The sequence below is a fragment of the Strix aluco genome, chromosome Z (genome assembly GCF_031877795.1).
Source record: "Strix aluco isolate bStrAlu1 chromosome Z, bStrAlu1.hap1, whole genome shotgun sequence".
Taxonomy (NCBI): Eukaryota; Metazoa; Chordata; class Aves; order Strigiformes; family Strigidae; genus Strix; species Strix aluco.
In genome coordinates, this window is record NC_133971.1 from 65706732 (window position 1) to 65726319 (window position 19588).

At 37.7% G+C, this 19588-nt stretch overlaps 1 protein-coding gene across 2 annotated transcripts in view; it reads left to right on the forward strand.

Annotated features, from left to right (window-relative positions):
* Positions 1-19588, forward strand: part of CDC42SE2 (CDC42 small effector 2) — a 95464-nt gene that overhangs the window by 5774 nt on the left and 70102 nt on the right. The window contains exon 2 of one of the 2 annotated variants that reach the window (XM_074812033.1): positions 9446-9518. The exons of the other annotated variant lie outside the window; for it this stretch is intronic. The gene's annotated coding sequence lies outside the window, so the exon portion shown is untranslated. The remainder of the gene's footprint in view (positions 1-9445; positions 9519-19588) is intronic. 2 annotated transcript variants of the gene reach the window in all.

Below are 19588 nucleotides of genomic sequence, written 5' to 3' on the forward strand. Positions count from 1 at the left end.
TTCTACCTACTCCTTTAAAAATTCCTGAGAACAATTTTTCATTTGAGCTCAACTACTTATTTCCCCTCTTAACCCTGTGGTATCTTGGCCTGATTTTTCATACTGAAGTCCCTTTTCTAATAAGCTGTTTTATAAGGTTTGTTCTGCCTTGAGATAATAAAAATAATTTAAAGCTGATATAAGGATGTAGTTTGACTACATCCTAGTCAAGTGATGTGATTTCTCGACATCATCACTTGAACAAGACTCAGTAGTCTTGTTCACCTGAACTGTATAAATAGATTTTGAGATATGATAGAAACTGTCTTCTCCAGCCAAAAGTATGTGTAGGTATTTCAGAAGGAGTTTGCCTGGTTTTTACTTGGTGATGACACATCCAAGAAGTCAATCTACAGTGGACTGAAAGGTTTAGAAATACCTGTTTTAAGTAACCTCTTATTTTTAAGGGGAGGGAGGAGGAAGCAGAGAATGGTCTTCAAATAATTGCTTTAGTTTCAGTATTTCATGCACTGCTTGCTCATCAGATTTATTTTTTTTTAATTGTCCTCAAGCATGTGGGGGAATTAATTTATGGAGCTTATGGAAGGCTAAGTCAGTAGCTCTGGTGCATTCCTTTTCTTTCTTTTTTTTTTTTTTTTGTTGTCCTATCAAAAATTCATCTTACACAAATGTTTAGGTGATCTGCTCCCAGTGGGAGCATGTCACTGATCATGTCACTGGTACAGCCAGGGTTTGCTGTGTAATCAAGTCTTTTTGTTTCAGTGTTGAAATAGGGACTTATTCTGAATTCTTTCTCTAGGTTTGTCCAGCTCTGTTACTTGGTGAAATTGTAACTAGTTTTCTGCTAAGCTGTCTTGTAATGGATAAAGCCTTGTAATGCTCTTGAAAAATGTTAGCTGGACTTAAAGACTATGTTGAGGTGAATTTGAAGGGGTGATATGTCAGTACAGCCACTCTATCGTGAAACACGTGATTGACTCTAATGCAGTTTTTCCAGATGGACCATCCCCCAGGGTTCACCATGCCCAAGTTTCCTGTGAGGGCTCTAAAGAGCCCGTAAATCCCTGCACTGGTGCCTCTTATTCACCCATGCGTGATTGTTAAGTGGCGTTTCCACTTACTGCAGGCCTTTCCTGAGAAGTCGGTAGGAGTGGTGAGGGACACCTTTCAGTTTTAAGTGTTTCAAGTTGAATCCTGGTGTCATAGTTTAACCCCAACTGGGAAGTAAGCACCATGCAGCTGCTCACTCACTCCTCTCCCCCACCATGGTGGGATGGGGAGGAGAATCGGAAAAGAAAAAAGTAAAACTCGTGGGTTGAGATAAGAACAATTTCAATTTTAATAATTGAAATAAAATAAAATTTAACAATAGTAATGAAAAGGAAGATAACAGAGAGAAATAAAACTCAAGACAGACAAGTGATGCACAATGCAATTGCCTACCACCCACTGACCGATGTCCAGCCAGTCCCCGAGCAGTGATCCGCCCCTCCTGGCCAACTCCTCCCAGTTTCTATACTGAGCATGATGTCCTGTGGTATGGAATATTCCTTTGGCTAGTTCGGGTCAGCTGTCCTGGCCATGCTCCCTCCCAGCTTCTTGTGTAACTCCTTGCTGGCAGAGCATGGGAAACTGATAAATCCTTGATTTAGGATAAGCACTACTTAGCAACAACTGAACCATCAACGTGTTGTCAACATTATTCTCATACTAAATCCCAAATAAGGCACTGTACCAGCTACTAGGAAGAAAATTAACTCTGTGCCAGCCAAAACCAGTTCACCTGGCTATGATGAAGTTAGTGGTGAACCTTTTATTGAGATCCTAAATCTATTATAATTGTGTCTGTGAAGGAAGTCAGCTGGTCTCTTCAAGAATGCATTTGCAAGGGTAATATTGGTCATTGCCTGCAGGTAGCAGTTATGATGAAGTTTTGTCCCTTGTATTTCTTCATTAGAAGTATAAATGTGTTAGTTGTATCCCAAGGTGCTTACAAATTAAAGTATGAGACGTTATCACTGTATATACAGGATAATACAGATAGGGGAGGTTGTGGTGGATTTAACTTGTTGTTTGGCTGGGGCACAAAGAACCAAGATTTGTTGCCTTTGCTCCCAGTTCTGTGCCCTCTATGTTGTCAGGATATGTATGTATTCACAGTAAGATGATACTCATTTCTTAACATTTTTTTTTTTAATTTCTGTTGAAAATTATAATAAATGAAAGGAAACTGCATCAAGAATGATCTCACTTGTGGGAAACTTACAGCAGGTGATAGACCTCTTATAGTCCAAACAAGTGTACATTTTAGTGAAATAGCATATCAGTTAAGACTTCCTTTAAAGAAAATACATTGTTCTGGAAGTGACACTTCCAGATAACTACTCAAATGTTGACAGAGATAATGGATGATTCTAGATTATGCTTTTTATACTGTATGTATGCTGTTTCTTTTCTCGAATACTTAAACTTTGTTTCCTTTCTTTCAGGGGCAGAAAGCATAATTTGAAAGCTTTGTTTCTACCGGTTGAGGTCATATTAAGATATTTTTGTCAGTGTTCTTCTGTAAAGACAACTTTATCAAACTATTTGTTGCTTACTGTCTCTTTAAATGTAACTTAATTTGTCTTTGCATCTATTTAAAGATGCTGAGGGCTTTTCAAATACTGTACTGTTCCAAAATCCCAGGCAGCAAATTTTGCAAATCACCATGGTAATGTGTGTGTGTGTGGGGGAGGAAGGCTAAAGTCAGAATCTGCTTTAACAGAATCTGTTAATATCGCATATGATCAGTGCCACTAGCACTGCTTGTTCTTTGATGTAGATATGTTCTTTGCTTAATTAAAAACAAATAATACGATGCGGTTAATACTGCTTATAGTTTGGTTTTTAATCAGTTTTTTTTGTGATTCTGAACTAATGCACTGAAATAATCAAATATATGGGTAATGATTGAGTCGTCTTTCTGTTCAGGAAATGGCATATAAGATTCTTGAAATCTAGCAAAGAAACTTCAGAACTTCTTTGTTGCCTAAGAACTTATGGATAGGCTTAAAAGCCAATGTTTTACAACTAGAGCAACATAACAAGGACACTTACTACTGATAGCTCCTGTCCTGGTGATTTCTGTCATGTCATTGTGAATGTTTAAGGTTCTTGGTTTTGGGTAAGTCTGTCTGGATGCTTTTGTACATGCGGTTGTTGCCTTCAACTACACTTCAGAATTAATTCTGTGTCTATGCTAGTTTAAATAATGAGAAGGAAAAAAAAAGATTTTTAGGAGGAACTGTGTTCTGTTCTAGGGGGCTGAAACAGGTTCTTAATTATCCTTATCCAGTCAGTGCTGACAGCAGATAAACTTATAAATTCCTATGAATTTATAGGAAGACTGGCTATTGCTTTATATGGGGGACAGAAGTTAAACCTGACATTTTTTGGCTCTTTGCTACTGTAGTCTAAATAAACTGAAAAAATGGGAGACTTGGATGAAGGATGGTTTATTTTCCTCATTACTATATTGATTGTCTCAAATTTTAATGAGTTACAATAACTTACTAGTTTAAAAATACTGGCCCACTGCTGTTGAGAATTAGACACATTGATACTGGCTCAAAATGCAGAGCAAGTTGTAGTGACTTTTGTGTTAGATGGCCTGAGAGAATGGGCGGCTTCACTCTTCCATTGCATAGATAAACCCTATAGCAAAATCAAGAGGGGTGTGGAGTTGAACTGCTCTCTCTGTATCAGAGCTCAGATGAGTCGGGAGGCTCATGAGAGCTGCCTGTGCCACCAGCAGAGCGGAGTAATTAGCCTGGTGTGACACAAACACTCAGACTGTCCTGAACTTACACATTCAGCTGTAGGTCTGAGCCATCCATGTGTACATTCACATCACTTAGAGTATTTTATTTTTACAATGCTATTCACTTGTTATATGCAGCTTGTCATAGTAATAATGCTTATTGTGATGGTATTTTTTCTTCAAAATGCCACGCCTCCTTTCAAGAGGGTTAAGTGTGGAAAGTGATGACTTTGAAAGCCTTTGCCTTAGGAAAACAAGTTGTGTTTTTTCAAGGCTGTTTTTGTGAAAGCTGAACTCCATTGTGTAGGCAGTGGAGCTGCTTGTATAGGTAGTGACTTCCTAGTCCTTTCTTTGCTTGTTGAAGGAGGAGATGTTTAATGTCCACTAACAGGATCTCTCTTTGGTTTTTTAAAAGACAAAACTTCAGGGTCAATATGACTTTGAACAATGATCTATTGTAGTTTTGAGTGGGTTTTTTTGTTCTGTTGATTACCTCGACCTGTCTACTTCTGTTATGTACGGGATTTGTAGTAGCACACAGGTTGATTGTCACCTCTGTGATTTAAAGCAGACAGCTAAGGGATTATTCATACTAGATTTTGAAGCATAAATTTAAGTAAATTACATCCTTTATCTTATAAATCAGTTAAGTTATTCACGTCAGGTTCTCAAAGTCTACGTTGGCAGGTATGAAAACACAGTACCTGCTTCTGAAAGACATACTATTAAAGTCACTTTCCTCCCACCAAAACCCCTGACGATATTAGCCTCTTTCAGCCTTTTCCTTATGAAAAAGGAAAGCCTTTACATACAGTGAAAGAGATCACTGTTAAATTTAGGTTGTGTGGTAGTAATATAATCTGAGAAAGAAGTATTAGTACACAGATACTTTCTCCTTCTCTTTATGAAAGGTTTAGCCTCTCCAACACTGTAATACATACTGAATTTCTCCATCCTAAAAATCCAGTGTGTCTAATTAGAGTGAAATATAAGATATCATGGCTTACATAGCTGAATTCCTGCACTTCCAGCCTCTGACCCAGGTATCTTTGCATTTTCTCCTTAGTTCATAGAGTGTCATCCATTCATCATCGATGTACACACACCTGTGTCAGTGATGAGCCAAAGAATTTCCTTAGAACAGAGAACAGGAAATCTTGATGCCAGCACAGATAAAAATGATCTGGAGGTCAGCCTTCTATGTGTCTGACTCCTAGTAGTTTCCAAGAGGATTATTTGCTTTTTTTTGTTGGTCTCCAGAAATCTCCCCCCCCAAAGGTAAATGTAAACATTATAAAATATTGAAATGTCTTAATGTTGCTATCTTCTAAGGACTTCAATTTTGAGACTTACATCCTTCTGATAGGAATGGGAGAAACTAAAATGAGCTTTCATGATTCTCTGTGTCTCAACTTACGTTTAATGTTACATACCTTATCGCTCTTTTGCTTCCAAATACGCACAGATCTGAACTCATTGACATTTATTAACTCCATTCACATTCATATCGCTCTATTAAATAGTTGGTGTACCAGTTATAAGCTTCATAATAAAATGATAGAATACGCTCTACTGGGTATCTGTAATTTTCTGTATGTATGTGACTTTGCTGTTGACTGGAATGGAAGGATGATTGTAAATCTGTGTGTATATACTATATATGTATATAGAGACACAAAAATTACTTAGCAGGTGCAAAACTAATCTTTGGTATTTTTTCCATTTCTGTTTTTAATAGCTTGCAAAAGGATGAAAAAGTCAGATGTTCTAATGAAGATAACAAAACCCATAAATTTTAGATTATAATTTTCTTATGGATAAATTGGTGAAACTGCTGAAGTTCAATGTTCAATGTGATTTTTTTTTTTTTTTAAATGCAAAGGACTGAATGTTTGCAGGCTATTTAACTCTTCATCTATTGTAAACTCATGGCCTCTTTAGCTTAGAAAATACTTTTCCTTAAGACACAAACGCATTTTTAAAGCTTACCCTTTACACATATATAGTGTTTTCAAGTTCTTTATCAATTTTCAGTCTGTTCTGTGTAATTAGAAAACAACTCGGAAAATGTTACAGGGGGACATTAATGATTTTTTTTCTCTGAATTTGATACACTTAGTAATAACAGCATTAATTTTTTCAAGTCTGTTAATGCTTATGACACTTTTGTAGCTGCCCCATCAATAGACTTCTTTGGCATTTAAGTTCTCTAAAAGAATGTGTGTCTCTTCAGTAGAAGTACTGTACTAAGAGATATGTTTCACCTTTCTAAGGTAATCTGTATGTTATTTATATTGATTCATACTTTGTCATCTTTGTTTTCATACACAGGTTTTATACTGACCTTCTCAAAAAGGCTAATATGACTTTTAAGCTGTGATGGACTAAGTAAATTAAGAAGTCATCCAAGCACGTAATGTCCAGATAATGATGAAATTGCATGCTAATGTTGCAACATCTTCTAGCTGGTTAAATCAGTAATTATTTAGAAATACAGGAAGTATACTGGATTGTTAGCTCTGAAAACAAGGTTTCAGACGAGCATAATGCTTCAAATTCACATGAAAATGCTAACACTTAGACAATTGCTATTTATAACTGACATTCTTAATGAATGAGTGATGTGAGCAAGTCTGCAATAAGCTGTCCAGACTTCATAGAAAGTGGTTACAGCTTGATTAGTAGTGTGCCTTAGCAGTACCTGCAAACAACTCTTCTTTCCACACTGCTGGCTGGTGTTCTATGCCAGTGCATTTAATAGCCTTTCAAGCCAGAAGTCTACCATTTGTAGAAGTGTTTTGGTGAATTAAATTGTCTGTTAGAATGTGGGTTTAATCTACAGGCTTCATTCATCTGGGACTCTAAATAGCTGTGACACGATGACTTACAATTACTGGTCCAGATCTCATTTGTGACTGACTTTTTAAAACGTTATTGTACAAGGATGGCTTTCATTGTTCTGTCCTGCCGCTCTTGCATCATGACCCTAGATTTCTAATGCTACAGTTTAGGAAAGTGTAATTAATTTACGTTCTACTTAGTCTATTTTTCTTTGAGGAGAGATGTGGAGGAGACAATTGCCTTAGAAGTTGTAAATATAGATATTCTTCTATCTACCAGTACCTCATTTCTATAAATATTGTTACATATTAAAATGGCTTATAGAGAACTGCAGTCTCTACATGTTTTTAGGATGTTATGTGTGCTATTAATGGTACTCTGTGCTAACATCTCACGGTGCAGAATTGTCTCAGTTTCTTCTCAGTAAAATTTACTAATATCAATCTTTCTCCACTTTGATTTCAGTTGCATTGCATTTGAGTGAGGAGGTCCATGTTTAACTACAGTTAAATTAATGGGTTCTCCTATCTGTGCATCAGATATTGTCCACAGAGTCTTTCACTAGAAGGTAGCCAACTTTCATTGAAAATTCAGTTACAAAATTGACATCTACTCTGAAAATGCACATTTGCCTTGATGGCTTTAAGGATTTTACATGCCTTCTTACTGAACTTGTTGGGCAACCAGTGTAGTGCCATGTGTTATCAGCTGGTTGCTCAGCTGTTTTGTTTGAGGAACAGCTTATTGTGATACGGTTATTTTACCAGGGGAAAGAAAAATTATCAGAACTCTACTTACAGGGATTCTGAAGATAGTTTATGTGGAGCCTGAGCATTATGATATTGAAGTGTTTTCCCTGTGTGCCTCTGCCATTATGTTGATAGCCTCCTGCTTTGCTCTGACTAGATGTCCCATTTTTGGGACCTGTAGTTCTCTAGCCCTTCCTCAAGTAACACTACACCTTTTATACAGTCTGTCAAGTTTATTGTTCTGTCAATTAATCTTTCCTTTTGTCTCCTCTTCGTTATTCTGAGGTAACTAAAGAGTAAAAAGCTGTTGTCAGACTCCTTAGCCAAAGGAAGGAGACTCAAATCTTATTCGTTACTCTCCTTGTGTCACTTTCAGGGCTATGCAATCATCAAACATTATTTTTACAAAGGGAGTTACAGCCAGTTCCTAGTACTGTTCCTCTTAGTAATCCATTGTTGTGAAGCCTTTCTTTTTTGACCACCCAGATTTCTATCCTAACAAAAAAGGTGATCAAAGCTTTCTGTCTCTTGACATGTAATGCTGTCCAGACAAGTTCCTCCCTTCCCTCTTTCCCTCTCCAGCATTCTTACCTTGATTTACCATTTTTCTTCATTTATAGCCTATTTTACTTGCTCTCATCTGCCTCAGCTCTTTGTTTCTAGTCGATAAATTTTCTGACAGTCTTTTCTGAAAACTACAGGGTAAAGATAAAAAAAATTGTAGTTTTTAAATCTGGTTGATGTCATCAGTTTGAGGAAAAAAACAGAAGACTCAGTTCCCTAGTTTGTACGCAAGGAAGGGCTGAAATGTGACAAACAAGTCCCCGGTGAAAGTTGGCAAGCAAATGTCTTGCCATGTATTGTGAAAGATAAAACACCAGGGATCTCAAGTGTAGAAGAGAGTTTGTTTTCCTTTTAAAATAAAATCTACAAAACATTGCCCTACCTAACATAGGAGATGCATACAATTTAATTTACTACTACTTTTACCTTATTTTACATGAACATTTGAAGTGTCAACTGGATTGTTTGGGCTTTGCAGCTTTTCTTACAGCTTCTGTCTCTTTTGAAGCCCATTTTTGATATATGAATGCTGTTGTGACAGTTTGTCATTACAGGTGAATGCTCTCTGAATACAGCGGTATTCTGGTTTGTTGGGGTTTTCTTTTTGAATACAGGTTTAACACCAGTAAGTAATCTGCTGTTACTTCAACAGCAGATTCTAAAGCAGTGATTCTTGTTGCTCAGAGCCAGCTCTTATGAATGTGTTTCCTTTCTGTTACTGCCTGCAGTACTTGTAATCCATCCTTCCTTTTACTGAGAACTGCTGAACTTGGTAGCAGATGTCATGGACAATAATTCAGTAACAGATTTGTTTGCTAAGCTCACACAGGTCATGAGACTTAACTGCCAAGTTACACGTTTTTAATTGGGCACTTAGTACAAACCAGTTGTTTCCTGAACTACCTGGTATTGATCTGAAGGCTGATCAATAAGAAGGACTATCTAACTAATCTTGCACACAAAAATGTTGGAATATACATCTGGTTTAGGGCCTCTCCACCAGCTCCTGATAACATTAAGGTTTGACCCTAGCAAAGGGAGCAGCTAAAATTAAGTAGTTACTGCTTTTGAACCCATGCTGCTTATTTGTTTCCTTGAACTATGACACACACGCACATATATATACACACATAAATTACATATATATTTTAAACAGTGTGTAAACGTATTAGGATAAGAATAAAGAGCACTCGAGAGTGCACAAATTAGTGAAAGTTTCTTCCAGCACGGCAGTGAACAAGGTAGCCTCTAATCCTTGAATTCATTCACAAATAGTAGCTCAAGTGTTCTGACATCTGTGGTGCTCTGCAAAGGAAAAGAGTTGGAGAAACTCCTGACTCTTGGTAGCGGTTTTCTTTTACTCGGTAGCAGTTTTCTTCTCTTCCTGATAACATGAAGTTACATTGTTCTTTGTTATAACTAATTTGCATTAGGAGCTGTAATAGATAGTTACTTATGCAATTTTTTTCCCTCTTTCTCTGCTCTCTAGAGTTGGGGATCTCTTCAGTGAATAACTTGCTACTTAACGAAAGGACTAGAGTAACTGAAGTTGAAAAATTCAGGTAGGCAATACTGTCAGTTTACTTTTCACTTTAAATGTTGAAGTAAACGTAGATGACAGATCTATGAATATTCATTGTGGTACCAAAACCATCAAAGCATGATAAGGATCTTAACCTTAAGTAGATTGGATCTGTTTTCATGGCTCTTCTCACGAATTCTAGGCAGCATTTCAAGTACCTCCCTGGCCATGACCCCCTGATTAGAAGTCCAGCAGAATTATGATATGCGAATGTCCTTTGTGGTCATAATAAAACCAGATTGATTAATATTCATATCTAACTCTGACTAACTTTGACAGGAGGTCCAGGTACTTTGTGACCCTCAATTAATTTAACAAATTATTTCTGATAGCATTAAATTGTATTGTTGCCCCAACAGACTAGACTGATATTCATGGTATGTGCAGTCACATATACTTTATCTAGATTTCCTTCCCTAATTTTCTTAACAAAGTATATTCTTGATGAATTTGCTAATTACTTTGTCAACTTCACATTCCTATTCCTTTGTTCAAAGTAAGGCTTCTAAATAGATCTCAAATACCCATTTCTTCAATAAGATGACAAACCTCCTTTGGTGTTCTTTGTGTGATAAATTATCAGAGCCATGAAAGGTATCTTGCAATTTAATATCATATGCTACTGCTTATGCTGGTTTGCTCAGTTTTGAAGGACCCATACAGCTTGACTTTAAGTACATGTGTTTTGGTGTGTTAAATATCGTAGATGAATGGCCAGTGTTTTTAATCATCTGAATTTGCCTCCAGCATAATTCTTGGATAGATCTATTCCTATTCAAGTGATACGATTGCAGTGCACTGATGTAAGGTTAATTTCTGTGGATTACATGAGTACTGACAGAACAGTGAAACCTTTGAAACTACTGCTGGTTTCTATGAGCTCAGTTCTGTACAGCAACTTTAATTTTGGAAGTTTGTAAATTCTACTTGAATGTTTTCCTTTACTGTTTCATATTTTACTGTCTTAAAAATCCAAATGAACTGTGAAGAGGGATTCTGTTAGCTAACAGTACTTTAGGAAATGTGCGTAAAAATCTCTTACCCGTGCTGCTTCCTTAGAAGGAGGTGTAACTTGTGGAACACAATTGCACAGTTCTCCACACTGAGAGCAAAGCCTGCAAAACACTGTTTCATTTCTCAGGTACTACATAATAAATATCTATTTTACCTTATTCTTTGTGCTTCTGAACACTGTTCCTGAAGTATGTAATTCAAGTAGCAGTCAAATTTGATGCTTTACCCTAAAAATACTCAAAGTATACTGAATCTCATTTAAAACTGGTAAATGGCTAACATAACTTCATTCTCTCTACCTTCCCCCACGTTCCTTTGAGAACTCTGAAGTGTTTTCACTACAACTGACGATACCAGACATGTTTGGGCTTATCCTTCATGTTGTACACTTCCTTTTTTGAACACACCTGTTTTTTTCATCTCTGATTTCACTATCACTTGTAAAAATCTTTCTGCCAGAGAGTGTGGTGAAGGAAGAGTCTGCACATGAATTTACCCTGGAGAAGTGTGTGACAAGGAGGCGGTTTTATTACTAGCATGTGAAACTGAAAGTGTGAGTGGCACCCCAAAGAAGTGGGAGAAGGAGCTGCAGCCTCCCCAGCTGGCCCTGTGGCCTGCTTCTTGCTGTTGTGCCTCAGGAGCATCCCCAGACGTTTATATACCCACCCTCTGGAAAAACATTTAATTGCAGAATGAGAAGGGAGTGTGGGGATTGGAAATTTCTGTCCTTGAGGGTCTGTCAGGAGAGGGGAGAGAGAAGAAGAAGGAAATGGTAATTCTAATTAGGTAATTGCCAATCAGGTAATTTAAAAATAAATTAAAAAACTACCAACCCCATGAAAACCCCACAACTGAAACAACCCACCCTGTGGAGTTAGGTGGAGGGGGAGAAGAAAAGGCAGGCAGTTGGGCAGGAGATGTAGGGGTGATAAGGTCAGGTAAAAGGTGGTGATGTCAGTTTGAAGAAGACTGAGAGGAAAAGAGGAGGAATATTTACTACTGGAGGAGAATAAGGGCTGTACTGCAAGTAGCAGGAGGAGGGCACGGACACTGATGACAGCTAATGCAAGAAGACCAAGTGAGGAAGACAGGACTTTTCCTGCAGCACTGGTGTCAGTCAGTGGTGATACCCCTGGAGCAGGGGGAGGCAGGGAGCAAAGAGAGCTCCACAGTGCAAAAAGATGTGTATTTCTTTCTTGTGCCAGAAACAAGTGAAGTGCAGTGGGTGTTCCCAAGCTGCTGGCTGCCCTTTTTGTACATGCTCCAGGGGTGTCTGCTGGAAGCTTCAATCACAGGTCTGGAAGTACAGCTTTCCTGACTTGCCTTGCTGGCTGCTATGAAATTGGCAATGTAAATGTAAAATGTCCAAACATCTTATGGTATGTCCTATTCTAGCCTTAAAAAACCCCCCATGCTTGAAGTCCTAATGTCCTTCACAGTCCTTCATTTATCTTGTTTTGAAATTCAAACTGACAGTTAGTAAGACAGTGATACAGGACAGTGCACCAGGGCCATTCCCTGCTGCCTCTTTACCTAGAACCCTGCAACTTTTCCCTCCCTTGCCCCCCTGCAATTGTTTGGTTGAACTTTCATCTTCATTCACATAACCACTGTTTCTTGTCACATGACTTTGACCACATGGTGGGTGGATGTACTTCCAGTCATGTGAAGGAGAAGGCATTAAGGCTTGTGGCTGTTCATCATAGTTAGTATATTCCTCATCTGATCTCACGATATCCTGAAACATACACTTTCTAACTGCTTAGAGCAAACCTAGAACAATTTGAAAAAAATAAAAATGTGTTCCTTAACTTCTCCATTCTAGTACTGCTACTTATCAATTCATGAAAGGTCTAGAATACTGGGACGAGGGAGAAGGTGGAAAGAAAAGTCTCCCTTCTGGAGGTAGTGTTGAAATGGTAGTGACTTCTAGATAAATGCTTTTACACCAGTAAACGACTTGTTGGTCAAGGAAACCCTTACTCCATTCGCATCTAGCACTAAAATCTTCCGCAAGACTTCTGCAGTACACCCCTGCAGCCAGAAGTCCTAGCCTAAAAACATTAACAGACTATTCATGTGTTGTGTTCATGTCTGGATACCACCACAGAAAAGCCTGCATGTCTTCAAAATCTGAAATGCCTTGCTTTTGTAGTAGATGTTTTTCAAATTTCGTTAATGGGCTGTCTTTTCTGAGTAAGATTTTCGTGGATTTTAGTTTCCTGTGTAAGGCAGTGTTTAGACTTCATCCACCACACTTTTCATCAATTCTGTATGACTAATTTTCAGTTTAATAATTGATTCATGAAGTTGCAGCAATGGCAAAAAGAGAAATTTCAATTAAGTGAACTAAAACTTATACGTGCTGTTAATTTTAAGGGCAAAGAAAAAAATTCACCTAAGATGTTGGATTTTAACATTTTGTTTAATGAAGGACTTCTGTTTTTCAGTTTAGCTTAACTTCTACCTGCAACTCCAAAGTGCTGATCATTGCATTAATCTTGTAGAATAACTCAAGTAATACAGGTGCAAAACTGTGCTCTTTTCTTACTCCATTTCAGATGCCTGTTTGTACAAATACTCACATTTCATTACTGCTGTCTCTTCCACCATGTTTGTATCTGACTGTCCTCCACTTCCTTCATTGTAAACAGGTCGAAATCACTGGGGTGAGCGTGGATTGTGTGACTGATTCAGCTTCTTACATAGGTATTCCTACACAGGTCTTAAAAAAACTATTGTTTTTTACCCTGAAATATTTTGTTTGCATTTTGAAGTAGAACAGAGCTGATCCCATTGAATAATATTAATGCAGGAGTCCACAGTGCAACTTCTGCTGTTACTTTTTACAGTAAAGTGGAGCATGAGGAACAAAGTCACTGAATCTCTGTGCCAATGGAAACCATAAAACAGAAGAAATCTAGGAATCAAAGACCGTGAATAAGAAAACTGCTATCAGGGAAATCAACTTTCATTACACCTGTATGCATGAAGAGAATAGTAAACACTAAGTAGGATGGGAAAGTGTGTTGGGTATATTGGTGGCTGCCTAAATTAGACACTTACCCACCCACAAAGGAGGACAAACGAGTTTAAGCCATCCTGCAGCGTAACGGGGAAGGGAAGGAAAGCACGAGGCCCACAAAGAAATGATGCTAGGAGGTACACCTGCATGATGATCAGTTACAGTAGTTTGAAATGCTGAATATATATCCTGAGAGATTTTTTTAATTTCTGACATTTTATATTTAGACTTCTAACTAGCTACACAATGTACTTTATAATGATATTTAAAGTATCTCTAACAGATTGGGAACTTTTGTAAGATATTTTTTTTCTTTCTGGAAGTACAGTCATATGCTGCAATCTTTTCCTTAAATTGGCTAAGCTTGTGTACAGTGTGCATCCTGAAAAACTTGTATGTGCTTCCTGCCCTCTTACACACACTGTAATTGGCAATCATATTCTTGTTTTTATATGTGATTTTTATGCAGGAAAAAATCTGTCATTTTGTAATTAAAGCAGAAAGCCTAAGAAGCCTAAGAGTGTAATTCTGGCTTTTACCACCATGAATAATCACGTATCCACAGAAAATGCCCCAAGCCCACATAGTGTGTAATGCTCAGGACAAAGTGCTGTCTGCAGTGAGAACGCCAAGGACAAATGTACTGGGACTGCTTGAATGTTGGTGTCTTATTTTCTGGGAGAGCCCAGACTGGGTGTTAATAGTCCTTGTCACAAATTGTTGTGCTTACTGTCTGTCTTCTGTACACCAGATTTGTAGTTACCCTCCAATGTGCAATGCCTAGCCATTCAGAAAAGCTACCAGATTATGTGCATGCATTATATAGTCAAATTAGATTGCTATAGGTATAAAATAATTAAGGAACCCTAATCTACAGCATGAAATTACTTGAGATATTTAAAATCTAGTGAGCTCAGAGGTGGAGGAGCTCATATGACGTCTAAGAATCTGATTTTTACAGCAGGCTGGATGCAAAAGTAAGCAGAAATGGAGATCTGTTTCCCTTACCATATCTAAATCTTGTTCTTGAATTCCAGCTGGAACTTCTAACCATGGCACCTGTCCATTTTCTTCAAAAGAAGGAACAGGATAATATTCTCTCCTATGTTAACGATCTAGTATCAAGAAGCAAAGAGGAAGTAATGAACAAACTTTTGCTAATGGCCCAATTTAACTTTCAGGTTGATGTTTGGCATGCAAAATACCCTTCTACTCTGATCTCTTCTTTTGGACCAACAGTTGCTACAGCAGACTGAAGGACACAGAATGGATTATTTTCTAGCTTTGTTTTTCAACATTATGTACAGTTTATTGGGTACTCCCTTAATAAGAAAAGCACTTTAAGCTATGTCCCTTGAAAGGGGGATGTGTTCCAGTAAGCACTTATTCAGGACTTTGGCACATAGATTCAAAATATTGTCTTGAAAATCTTACTAACAGTCAGCTTTGGACATGCAGATTTCACAGATGCCTTGCTTCCTTTCTGTAGCTTCACAGACAGCCAGTCTGCAAGTTTACTCATGTCCAGAGTTGTTGCGGTTTGGCTGAGCTCTTTGGATGCTACTCTGTGTCCAGGAGAGACTGATCTAGCTTTTTGGAATATACTTCATTCAAATCATATTAGGCTTACCACAAGACACCACTCTGTGATGCCATTTTCTTTTTGAAATATAGTGAGCAAAGTGATTTCCTGCTGCTCCTGTCTCCTTAAGCATGAGCTAGTAGCTGCAGTATTTTTCTGGAATCTGATTTCTTCTTTTGACTGAGGCAGTTCAGAAGAAGTGCATCTTGTCTTTCTGTCTTTGTATTGAAATGTTTATCAATCTTTAATCCTTCTAGTCTTTCTTGATTCCCAGTTATTAATCCTACCAGGAACGTTATCTGTTCCTGAGTAAACTGGGGTAAGCAGACCAATATTTCCATTATTCATGTTGTGTAATAGATCCATGCCTCTCCCTGGCTGGATTATGCATGACAGACCATTCTTCTGAGGCTGGTTTGTTAGACTTCATTCTAAGTATTTGTCAACAGTTATTCTGTCAGTCAAGTTGGGTCAACCAGCTTTAACTATGAATCATGTTTGGAGGCTGAACTGCACTTGTACATCCTGAGTACATTGACTCATTGGTGCAGGAGTTTGAAGAACTGGAAGAGTGGCCTTAAACCATAATTTCATTAAATCCCATTGACAGGGAGAAGAGAAATGCCGCTTTAGAATTGACTCAGGCAGGAAAATAGTGGTGGGGGAGTTGCAGTGATTTCACTGGGGGTTTTGTTTGCTTTTTAGTTAATATGAGTGAATTAAAAAGTGAGAATGGTAATGCCAGCATAGCCCCCTTCTAAAGAGTATTCTTTTCAAGTTAGTGACAGTATTGTGGGGGAAGATGCTTTTACTGTGGTGAGGTGGAAATGTGAAATACCCTCTCAAAGATGAATGTGTAGGTGATAGTTCTTTGCTATACATGTATATGAAAAAATGTTAATTTCCTTATGCAGAAGAGGGAGTGGAGGCCTGTTTGATTTGTAAAACAGCAAGCCAAATCTGTAGCACCTGCTTCTCAAAAATCTGGCAGGCTTTGAGTGGAAACTGCTGGCTACTTGGCAATTCTGAAAATCTTGCTACCTTACTTTCCAGTTATGTTTTGAGATGCTTCTAACATAAGGCTTCTAACTTGAGATGCCACAAGATCCTGGGTTGCTGCTGTATTGAACATCTGCCTTTTAATGGACGGTGACTTAACAAGTAAATGAAAAGCCATACTGTGACACGAATCTCTGTAGTCTCAGCTGATTTTAAAGTGCAGATTCCCAGACTAGTTTGTACAAAGATGTTATTATTTATCTGTTGTAGGGAAAACAAACTCATGGAAGATCGCTCATTGTTAACAGAGTTGCCATAGAAGAAAAATATGATTTAGTGTCAAAATTTTATTATTTACCTTTAGATAAGCCAGTGTAGAAAATTATTTTGTCAACAAGAGTTCTCCCATAAATAGAATAGTTCTATTGTTTCTGTACCCTGTTTCTTCTGCTCTCCATCTACCTCCTCAATATCTCCTGCACTAATCTCCCACTCAGTTCTTTTATATTGTATATAAAGTTCAGGCCTGTTTCATGAGTATAGTTTCTTTTGCTCTGCTCTCCCTTGCTTTTCTTCTCCCTCTCTCCTTCCCCCAGTATAACACTATGACCTTTCCTGTTAACTTTCTGTCTCTTCCCCTTCCTTTCAGCTACTTGTATCTCGGTATAACTACAGTGGCGGTTATTGCTGTGATGATACTGTTAGATGGATCTAGGATTTGAAGGCTGCTGGATAACGTTACATTATGAAGTCCTTCATGGGGTTGCACAGGAGAACAGTTTTAAAAGCTTTGGGAAAAGTTGCTAGCTCTGCAAAAACTGACTGTAATGCCATTTAAGGATGAGGAGCTTGGCATAAGTCACTAATGCAGTAGTGGAGGCTCTTGCATGCTCTTTGTTAACCTAATATATTGCATTGCTGTGCCTAGTAACCCCTTGCAAATAGTCATCAAATTTCCAGATGTAAACCTTTGTTGCAGAAAAGTCTGACTTTGTTATAGTTTGTTTTGGGACATGTAACAAAAGCATGTGCTTGTTCCAGTCTCTAGAGACTGATGTACTTTCATTTCCATATATGTTTAACATAGTGTTTACTTACTGGAAACTTCTACAGCTGAGTAGCACTGCAGCTATTACTAATTTGGTAGTTCAAGCTGACCTCAAGTGTGGAAGTGGTTTATTGGTTTTTTTCACTGCTTTTTTCAGATAGCTGAGAATCCTCTAGAAGGAAGATGCACTCACATATATCCAGAAATAATAGTTTGTTTTGCAGAAACTGATTATATTCTGAGGACGTGTTCAGTAAGACAGTTATTAATAACAAACAGTTACAAAAAGAAGAAATGCCTATCACTTCACAAAATAAGAAAAGCTTATGAAAGGCTTTTCACTATTTCACTGTCCTGCTATTAGTATTTGTACATTTTAGAAAGTACTTCATTTTTGAGATATTGCATTTTCAATATTGTAGTAAAATAGGATATTAGTCAAGAAGTGGAAGAAAGTATTTTAAACTGTTGTTTTCAGAACTTACACAAAAATCCCAAACATCTTGTCTCTTTCTCCATCAAAGTACCATTACAGAATTAATGAGGGAAAGTTGATGACCAGTATGCACTGACTGTTATTACTGGTGTTACCAGTGTTGTCTAGATTTTGCAACTGTCTGGGATATCAGTATATTGTAAAGCAAGTTAAATCAGCATTTGTTTTGAAGTCTTAGTCTCAAGTTGAGGGTGATAGCTTTGTGCACATCTCACTAAAGCAACTGTAATGCTTGAGATGTCTATCTATATAAAAATGTAATATAAACAGATACTAGTTAATTTCAGATGTTGAGAAATGGATGTACTAGTGATGCAAAAAGCAGATTTGTCTTTTGACAAGTACCAGCATTATTCACTACACTGCATATTCAAGAATTGAAGTTATTTCATCACCACTGTGTTATTCTACCACTCCTCTGACTCTTACCCCTCTTTATTCTTCCAGTTACTTCTGGCTTGTGTGCTGCCTAATGTGAAATACATGTGTTGTTTTATTGTTGCTTTTTTCCCCTGGGCTCTAGCAAATATGTGTCTTTAACACAAAATTAAGTTCTTCCTACCAGTTGTTCTACCATCCCAATTAGAGAGCTACACAACAGGAGATGGAGAGAGAGGTATGAGATTAGGAATGGTAAAAGAGCAGATGGAAACAAGTATTACAATACATAGTATTACAAGTAATCATGGTACATGTACCTTTTTTTGATCTTGTTATATACCTACTTTAAATATTTATGAGAGATTCACATGGAAGAAAGCCCACAGTTGTAGGTTAAGGCATCACAAATTCTGGATTAGAAGAACAATTAACTTCCTGTTGCACTAGATGTATTTGAATCATGGTCCTCGAATAATACCAGTTATATTCTTCGGGATCTCTTTATTTAAACTCCCGACTGCTGCGCCGCCCCCCAGGTTATTAAATGCTTTACACAGAACTGGGACAGTTAACTGTAAATGCCTTGCTTTTTTCAAAATGTGAGCTTTTAAAGAAATTCTCTTGCAGAAATTAGGCTTGTTCATCTCTGCCTTCCTTTGTGCCCATTCAGAAATAATTACATGGGGCTCAAAGACCTCAGCTGATGTACCAAGAGGAAACACATTAGGGAAGATCTAACCTGTTTCTCAAAAGGTTACCATGAAATAAAGTAGACTGTCTGCATATGGCCTTTGTCAACACAGAGTCAAAATATCATACTTCTGTCTATGGTCCTTCTAGTGTTAGATACCAGATGCCAGCTCATGGGACAGGTTGCAGCCTTTTAGTTTCAGACTGTATCTGGAAGTCATCATCCACTGACTCTTTGGGAGTGTGGTAAGTGCATAACCTTGCCAGGATGCTCTGGTAGTCTTATGGACAACAAATGCTGCAATTCCTATCTCTTTCTATAGAGACTTGAGTTCCTCAGAGCTGGCACAAATCCCAAATGTTTTCTCCACTGTTGCTAAAGAGACAGTGCTTCAGGTACAGGACCACTGATCTGATATCATTAAGTGAAAAATTAGTCTGATCGTTAGTTAATGCCTAGAAAAACTGTGATTTCTTTCCATCTCTTGTTGTGTAATAGTCTGACGCTATGTGACAGTGCTTTTGCACCCCATGTACTCTCTGCATATGCTTGTTAATGTAAACTTAATGATCACTTCAGGTTGCTTTCCATGAAACCTTTTCAGTTTCTGTTGTAAACTACTTACTTGCACATAGCCTCAAAAAATGTTTTATGACTTGTTATGTGTTAATACGTAGGCTTCTCATGGAGAGTTAATTTCTGTCTCTTCGCTATTCATTTTCTGCTGTTTAGCAATGAATTTTTGCCCAAGTGAAAACCAATTATTTTTGCCTGTTTTCTTCCTTCTGACACTGGAAGTGCTAAACAACTTCTT